The sequence below is a fragment of the Phaenicophaeus curvirostris genome, chromosome Z (assembly GCF_032191515.1).
Source record: "Phaenicophaeus curvirostris isolate KB17595 chromosome Z, BPBGC_Pcur_1.0, whole genome shotgun sequence".
In the NCBI taxonomy this organism is placed as follows: Eukaryota; Metazoa; Chordata; class Aves; order Cuculiformes; family Cuculidae; genus Phaenicophaeus; species Phaenicophaeus curvirostris.
Window position 1 is genome coordinate 38,052,386 of NC_091431.1, and position 8,051 is coordinate 38,060,436.

The 8,051-nt window shown below is 43.4% G+C and overlaps 1 long non-coding RNA gene across 1 annotated transcript; it reads left to right on the forward strand.

Annotated features, from left to right (window-relative positions):
- The first annotated feature begins 364 nt into the window (after positions 1-364).
- LOC138733451 (uncharacterized) lies at positions 365-7,423 on the forward strand. The gene is made up of 3 exons (XR_011339417.1): positions 365-481; positions 3,506-3,598; positions 5,482-7,423. It is a non-coding gene; the product is annotated as an uncharacterized lncRNA (long non-coding RNA).
- Positions 7,424-8,051: the final 628 nt, after the last annotated feature.

Here is an 8,051-nt window from a genome sequence, read left to right on the forward strand (position 1 = left end):
GCTGTCCCAGCATGCACGCCACAGTGAAATCTTTCATGCCTGCAGTTAATAACAAAAAGTCAGGCTGGAAATAATATTGGACGCCTCATAAACAGTCATATAGACAAAGCAGAGACATTTAATGCTTTATTTGTCTCTGTCTTCAATACAGTTGATGGGCTGCCCACCCCCGCCTCCCTCAAGATCCCTGGGCTAGAGGACTGAGACTGTGTAAACGACAGATTTCCAATCAACCCTGAACTTGTGTGGGATTTGCTGCGCCAGCTGGATCCCTATAAGTCAACGGGGCGTGATGGGATTCATTGAAAGGTACTTGAAGAGCTGGCTGATGTCATAGCAAAGCTTCTCAATCATTTTTCAGTGCTCTTGGGAATCCGGAGAAGTATCAGCTGGAAGGTGGCAAATGTTATCCCAGTCTTCAAGAAGGGCATCAAGGTTGAGCCCACTAACTACAGGCCTGTCAGTCTCTCTTCAGTGCCTGGTAAGACTATGGAGAAGTTATTCTGGGAGCTACTGAAAAACTCCCGAAAGACAACATAGTCATTGGTCCCAGCCAGCACAATTTTAAAAAGGGAAGGTCCTGCCTGACAAACTTAATTTCCTTATGTGGCCAGGTTACACACCTGGACCAAGGAAAGACAGTTGGTGTAATCTTCCTGGATTTCAGCAAGGCCTTTAATACTGTCTCTCTCAGTGTGCTAAACAAAATGTTCAGCATATGGCTGGATAAACACATAGTGCAGTGGGTGAACAGTTGGCTGATGGGCCAGGCTCAAGGGGTCATAGTGAATGGGGTTACAGTGAGCTGTAGACCAGTCACTAGCGGGGTTCTGCAGGGATCCATCTTGGGACCAATACTCTTTAATACTTTCATAAATGACCTGGATGCAGGTCTCGGAAATTTACTAACCAAATTTGCTGATGATAGGAAACCAGGGGGAGCTGTTGGCATTTTTAAGGACAAAGAAGCCGTGCAGAGGAATCTAGACAAATTGGAGAACTAGGCAATCACCAGCCACATGAAGTTTGAAAAGGGCAAATGTCAGGTTTGCACCCGGGACAGGACAGCGCTGAATATACATATAGTCTGGGGAGTGAGAGGCTGGAGAGCAGCCCTGTGGAAAGGCATCTGGGGGTTCTGGTCACTGGCAAATTGAACATGAACTAACAGTGTGCCCTGGCAGCCAAGATGGCCAACCATGTCCTGGGGTGCATCAAGCACAGAATTCCCAGCCGGTCGAGGGTAGTGATTGTCCTGCTCTACTCCACACTGGTGCAGCCCCACCTTGAGTATTGTGTACAGTTTTGGGTGCCGAAGTATAAAAAGGATATCAAGCTACTGGAGAGTGTCCGGAGAAGGGCCACAAAGTTGGTGGAAAGTCTAGAGAGGAAGTTTTATGAAGAGTGGCTGAAGTCACTTGGTCTGTTCAGACTGGAGAAGACGAGACCGAGTCATAGAATCACTGGGTTGCAAAAGAACTTTAAGATCATCAGGCTCAACTGTACCTGTCCACTGCTAAATCATAACCCTGAGCACTTAATCTACATGTCTCTTAAATATCTCCTGGGATGCTGATGCAACCACCTCCCTGGACAACTTGTTCCAGTGCCTGATAACCCTTTCAGTGAAGAAATTTTTCCTAATGTCCAGTCTGAACCTCCTCTGGTGCAGTTTGAAGCCATTCCCTCTCATACTATCACCTATCACTTGGGCAAAGAAACCAACATCCACCTCTCTACAACCTCCTTTCAGGTAGTTGTAAATAGTGATTAGACCTCCCCTCAACCTCCTCTTCTCCAGGCTAAACAATCCCAGTTCCCTCAGCTGCTCCTCATAAGACTTACTCTCCAGCTCCTTCACCAGGTTCGTTGCTCTTCTCTGGACATGCTCCAGGATCTCAATGTCTTTCTTGTAATGAGGGGCCCCAAATTGAAGACAGTATTTGAGGTTCAGCCTCACCAATCCTGAGTACAGGAGCACAGTCTGGTCCTGCTGGCCACACTGTTTCTGATGCAAGCCAAGAAGTTGTCTTCTAGGCCCCCTGGGCACAGTGCTGGCTCATGTTCAATCAGCTCTCAATCAACATCCCAATGTCTTTCTCTGCCAGGCAGCTTTCCAGCCACTCTTCCCCAAGTCTGTAGTGCTGCATGGACTTGTTGCGTCCCAGGTGCAGAACTCAGCCCTGTTTACAGAATGGGCCAATCTAAATTCTGGTTGGGCTTTAGGCCTTCTCATTCTCTCTCTGCACGATCTCACTTCGTCCTTGTAGTCCTCCAGAGATGCCTGCCCCTTCTTCCAAAGCTCTTACTTTCTTCTTTTTTTCTGATATCCACCAAAAGCTCTCTGCGCAGCCAAGCTGGTTTTCTTCCCTGCTGGCTCATTTTCTTGCTCATGGGGATGGCCTGCTCTTGTGCCACCTGGATTTCCTTCTTAAAGAGTGTCCAGCCCTCTTAGGCTCCTTTGGCCTTGAGGACTGTTTCTCATGGAACTTTATTTTAGGTTGGATATTAGGAAAAGGTTCTTCACTCAGAGGGTAGTGAAGCTCCCAGGGAAGCAGTCATGGCATCAAGCCTAACAGCATTAAAAAAGCATTTGGACAATACACTCAGACACATGGTGTGAATGTTAGGGTTGCCATATGCAGGGATAGGAGTTGGACTTGATCCTTGTGGGTTCTTTCTAACTCAGGTCATTCTGTGGTTCTGTGATTGATGGGATCAAAGCTGGGTGTGGAGTGAGGAGGGGAATTGGCTGAGTCATTTGGAGAACGAAAATAACCATAAATGTGGTTGTCATCAGTCTCAAAATGATGACCCCAAAGTAGCTAAAATAACATTACTGAGATTAAGAATCATAAAATATGGCAGCCAATGGAGGCGTAGAATTAGGGCTGGTGTGTTATTACATATGTAACTTGACTGCCTTTGTAATTTATGATTAAACTCACTGACTGTAGCGGAACAAAACATGAACAACATTGAGCATTGCATACTTGCAATTAGGAAAACAGAAGAGGACCAAAGACATAAACACAGCATTTACTCATGCTAGCCAAAACACTATGGAAATACTTGTGGGCAGAAGATAGCAGACACCAGTTGTTCTCTTTAGGGAAGGCTGATTTTATGGTTAACAGGTGATGAAGATCAGTACCAAGAATGCAAAGATACTGAAGAGTAGAAAATGACATTAACAGTTCCAGGGCATCCAAACCACAAAGAGATTGTAATCTCCATTTTGGCATTCTCTCTTCTGTTTGCTGTACCCTGGGAAAAATAGCAATCTTTTGTAATTAAAGAGAACAGTGTGTTCACCCTCTACACCTGAGGCTGTCTCTCCTAGGACCTTTTGAAGACTGTTGGTCTAAGTGCAGCAAATATTATGGTCATTATTTATAAAATGGTAAGATTATAAAGTAATGAAACTTTAGTAATGAAAGGAAAACACAAAAATCTATACCAATTCTACCTATGGATTTTCTTAGTGTAAGACTCTTTCTTCTAGTTTCAGCCTCTCAGAGCAATTCCCACGGAAAACAACACTGACATGAACATTGTGGTCATATCTCACTGAACTTCCCAGGAGACATAGAGAAAGGTTTGTGTCTTGAGTACTGGGCATCAATCACTTCCACATGCAAAGCACCCAAGTGCTCTGTGGAGTTGCATTGATTTCTTTTGCTATAAATTTGGGTCCTGGGATTCTGCTCTATGGTAAAAAGTCAAGAGACAGCAGCCAAGCCTTTTCCTGGGTGTAGGTAAGCACTGCTGCTGGCCAGGGCACAAACTCAGGATTGCCGATGGCTGGTAAGGTGGTGAGTGAGTTGGTTCAGGGCAGCCTTTTGGTGACAGCCTGGTAGATATTTGATTTACACAGCTGGCAAGATGGTATTTTCAAGCAGGAAAAGGGAAGGTTTGCCTCAGCAGCTCTTCCTCTGTTTACTCAACAGCACAATGGCAAAATCCTCATGACACTTCCTTACCCACAACCTAACCAGGTTAGCTGGCTATATTTCAATTTAGGCTTTAGCATTAACTCAAAGGTGCGAAGCTGTATTGACTGAGCTACACTGAGTGAAAAAAAAATCTTTAGGTTTGTAGCCTAGGCCTAGATTTGAGGAGTAGGGATGGGGTGAGTTGGAAAGGGTTTAAAATATGATACTAGGGATATTTCTCTGGAGATCCTGAGAATGGCCCAAATGACTGGAGAGCTCTTTCTATTTGGATGTGTACCAGAAGCTTTTTGTTGATGCTATATATGTAGATTTTGTAAGATGTTTCTCAGGTAAAATATTGATGAAAATAGGCTTCTGGAAAGGCAGTGGCAAGATAAAGCATGTCTCTGTCATCTATCTTCTCATTGGTCTTGGTCTCTCCAGGATTCTAGCCCCACATCCATGTGGTGGCCCGAGCATTACTTCCCCATCTGGTGCTTTTGTCATCTCACAGTGATGCAATCCTCCATAGCAGAGGGCCCTGATGAATCTGTCCATGTCCCCTTCCTGTGACAGAGAAATCACAACAACCCTACCATTTAGCCCACCTGTTTAATGTATTTGCCTTCATTTGTGCTGGTGTGAAGACTCTGTATTAGGGCTTTAGAGCAACCCTGCAGGTATTAGCAGACATACTGTAAAATCAAAATCCCACTGCACCAAATGAAAATGTTGTATCATATGACTTAGGAACTCAGCTTGGCACAACAACTGCTTAATTGTTTTATTTTACCTTTCTGTTTTATAAAGAGGGAACCTGCACACACTCAAGCCCACCACTGATTTTTGGTTTTCTCTGATTGCCCTTGGTGCTGCTAGTAAAACAGCCAGGAATTAGTGAGCGCTTCTGGCCTTACTCCTAGCCAAGCAGATGAATGTGAATGCAGAGTCCCTTTCTCGCTTGCAGCTGTTTTGTAGTGGTGCTGATGTGTGCTCTAGGAATAAAAGCAGACAAAGAGTTCGCTTGTCTTCACACCACTGCCTTGTGTCCAGATTTGGGTAGTAAGGTGATGGAAGGCTCTCCACACTTCTGGCTCCTATCTCCCCTTTGTGCAAGAACTCTACTAATTTCAGTTCTAAAATCTGGCATGCCTGTAAGTGCTTATGCCAAGCTGGTGAGTTGGTGACTTTTAGGAGTATACGGTTTTGAGCCATGGCTTTTGTTAAAGGAAATGAATGGACTTCTGGCTTGTTACAGGCTTGAGACTAAAAAGAAGAGAGATGCAGAGCCCACTGGGCTGTTTGCTTTTGAGTGTAATTTTACATAGTTCCAGTGTCTGGACAGTCTGCTTGCTGCCCTCCCCTTAATTTCAAATTAATTCTTACAGTGTAGGCAGTAGATTTTGTATGACATACTGCTTGATTTCTCCTCCTTACCTTTTATCTGCTGTTGTATTTTGGAAAAAAGATACAACTCTTTATTACTGTCACATCTGAAATGCCCTTTGTGGAGGTTTGCTACACTACCTTCTTTTCCTTCTTTTAGCCCTGGATGGTAAACCCTGAACCTCGTGCACGCTCACCTCTGCAGAAAGGAGAGAAAATACCGATGGATTTGTGAAGAGCTTCTGTTGTTGTTTAGCAATAGTACCTTTTTTATCAGCTCAGCAGAATTTTGCTTAATAAGAGTTTACAGGAGAAGTTCTTGTCCTGGAAATGCTGCAACTCCCAGATATCAGCAACCAGACTAGGTTTTCAGCATAAGAACTGGGAATTAAAACCTGTGCTTTCTAGGAAGAAGGTTTTGTGGTTATTTTATGAAATTAAGAAACGAGTGCTAATCAGGGTACCTTTTCATGGTCGCTGTAACCGTAACATTTTGCTTGACTTTAGGAACAGGCAGACTTCATAGAACTTGAAAGTTTGAAAATTAATATAAGTTGTTACTTTCTGTTTTTCCCCTACAAAAATTACTTGGACTATTTAAAAAATCTCTGTTTTTCAAGGTTGTGTTTGAAGTCTGGTTTTTAAAAAAATTGTGCTTTCCATACAGCCACAAACAAAGCTGACACTGGATGCATCACAGTCAAGAAACCTCTGAGAAATAAATATGAAAATTGTGAAATCTAGTATTTAAAAGTTGGAGTTGCTAGAGAAGCCTTAGTCCAGGCTTCTTGAGGTTATGCATTGTGCTACCAGCTTTAGACATGTTGTTGCATACATTTTTTCCTACTTGAAAGTTTTGCCTATCATTATGCCAATATGTATGAACCTTTCAGTGTTTTACTTTGCATTTCATAACTTTTTTCTTGCATCAGATTTTTTTATGGAGTGGAGGAAGCTGGGAATATGGGGTTGTAATTTCTTGGGATTTTTAAAAAGGAAGTCACTCCTCAGGCTGAAGTAGTCATCTTCTTGAGCTCTCCTGACCACCTTTCATATGAATCTGTAGCAGAGAAAGGAATCCTAATGCTTTTCTCATCTATTTGAACTAAAGAGGTGACTGATGGCAGTAGAAGCCCAAGAGACTTAAGTTTCCTAAAATGCTAAACAGAAAAACCAGAAACGTGGTGCTGCGGCTACCAGCCTATCTTCCTGGATAACACAAAACACTTCCCTTTTTCCTCTCCTTTTCCAGTCTGTGAGGCTTCATATAAATGTGAACATGCTTCAAGTAAAATGAAAGTTCTAGGCTCATAACTCTGGGTTAGTTCGGTTTGTTCTGACAGCAAACACAGACTTTGTTCTCATGGCAGCTATTCATCTACTTTTCAGTTAGATGGGAGTTGCATTCAGTGTTTTCCCAGTTCCCTTTCTGTGCTCTCTGAGGGTTGCTGCCTTGAGCCTCCCCTGTGAGGAACTAAGCACTTGCACTTTTCAGGAACTGCTGAACTTCTCAGGGGACCTAGACTGTGTAGTAGATGACAAAATATTCTTCCAATGAATAAGTCAGATGAGAAAAATGAATATTTAAACACAGCCTGTGAGACAGCCTGAGACACTTAAAAGAAGACCAGGCATTTGAAAAAACTCAGAGGAACAATAAGAATGTATTTTTAAAATCAAAATTTCATGGAAAAACATCCTTGGTGTTGAGAAGATGGAATACGGATTTCAGCTCCACCATCTGTAATTAAAACTGTAAGCTTCTGTTGGGATCTTATTAAAAAAAAAACCAATCCAGGAATCCTTATGGAATTCATTATTTGGCCTATTGGTGCACCACTGAAAGAGAGAAGAAAACTCCAGTGTTGTGGGAAACCTTGGCTGCTCCTAGGGATCGGAATGCGAGCTTAACACTGGCCTTGAACAGATACCCATGTATCCTTGAAGAAGCTGGAGAGTCCCAAGAAGAGCTTAATAAACAAGATTAAGAAGCTGCCAGGCTGCAGGTGGAATCATCCAATTATGAATCAACAGAGGGTCATCCAATGATGAACTGTTGGTCTTTGGCTAAATCAATCATATATGAACACACAGTCCCAGAAAGGGTATAAAAGATATTGTAAAACCAATAAAAATGTCCTTTTGCTCACAACTCTATGTGTCGTGTCCGCCCCAACCATGACACAGTGTCACAAGTTGCTCCACGTGGATGAACTCCTTTACCTACCATAAGCTCCACTAATTCTACTGATTATTAAAACAACATCTTACAGGGTGATAACCCACAGTTCTGGGGAACCTTAGTGCTTGGCTTGGTCTGCTTCATAGTTTTACCAACACAGACTTACATTGGCTGGAGATGATTTATGATGATGATGGCAGCACTAGAGAGGGTCTGGCAAGCCAGGCAAATGGGCTATGCTGTGATATGAGGAGAGGCTCTGCCCAGTTTGGTGCCTGCACTGTGCTGCTGTAACACATCTGATTGGTGCATCACTCCACTAAACATGTATGCCATGTAACAGGGATACACTGGCTTTCCCACATGTGCATGCAGATGATGAGTGCTGGCTTCGCTCCCAGCCCCCATGCTCCAGCACAGCAGAATCCTGCCCATCTGCAGTCCTTACTGGGGGCATATGTGCCCATTCTGCTGCAGTGACTTGCAGCACAGAAGCATCATACTGTACAAGGAGAGACAGTATCAGACCATGAGTGCCTGCAGAGATC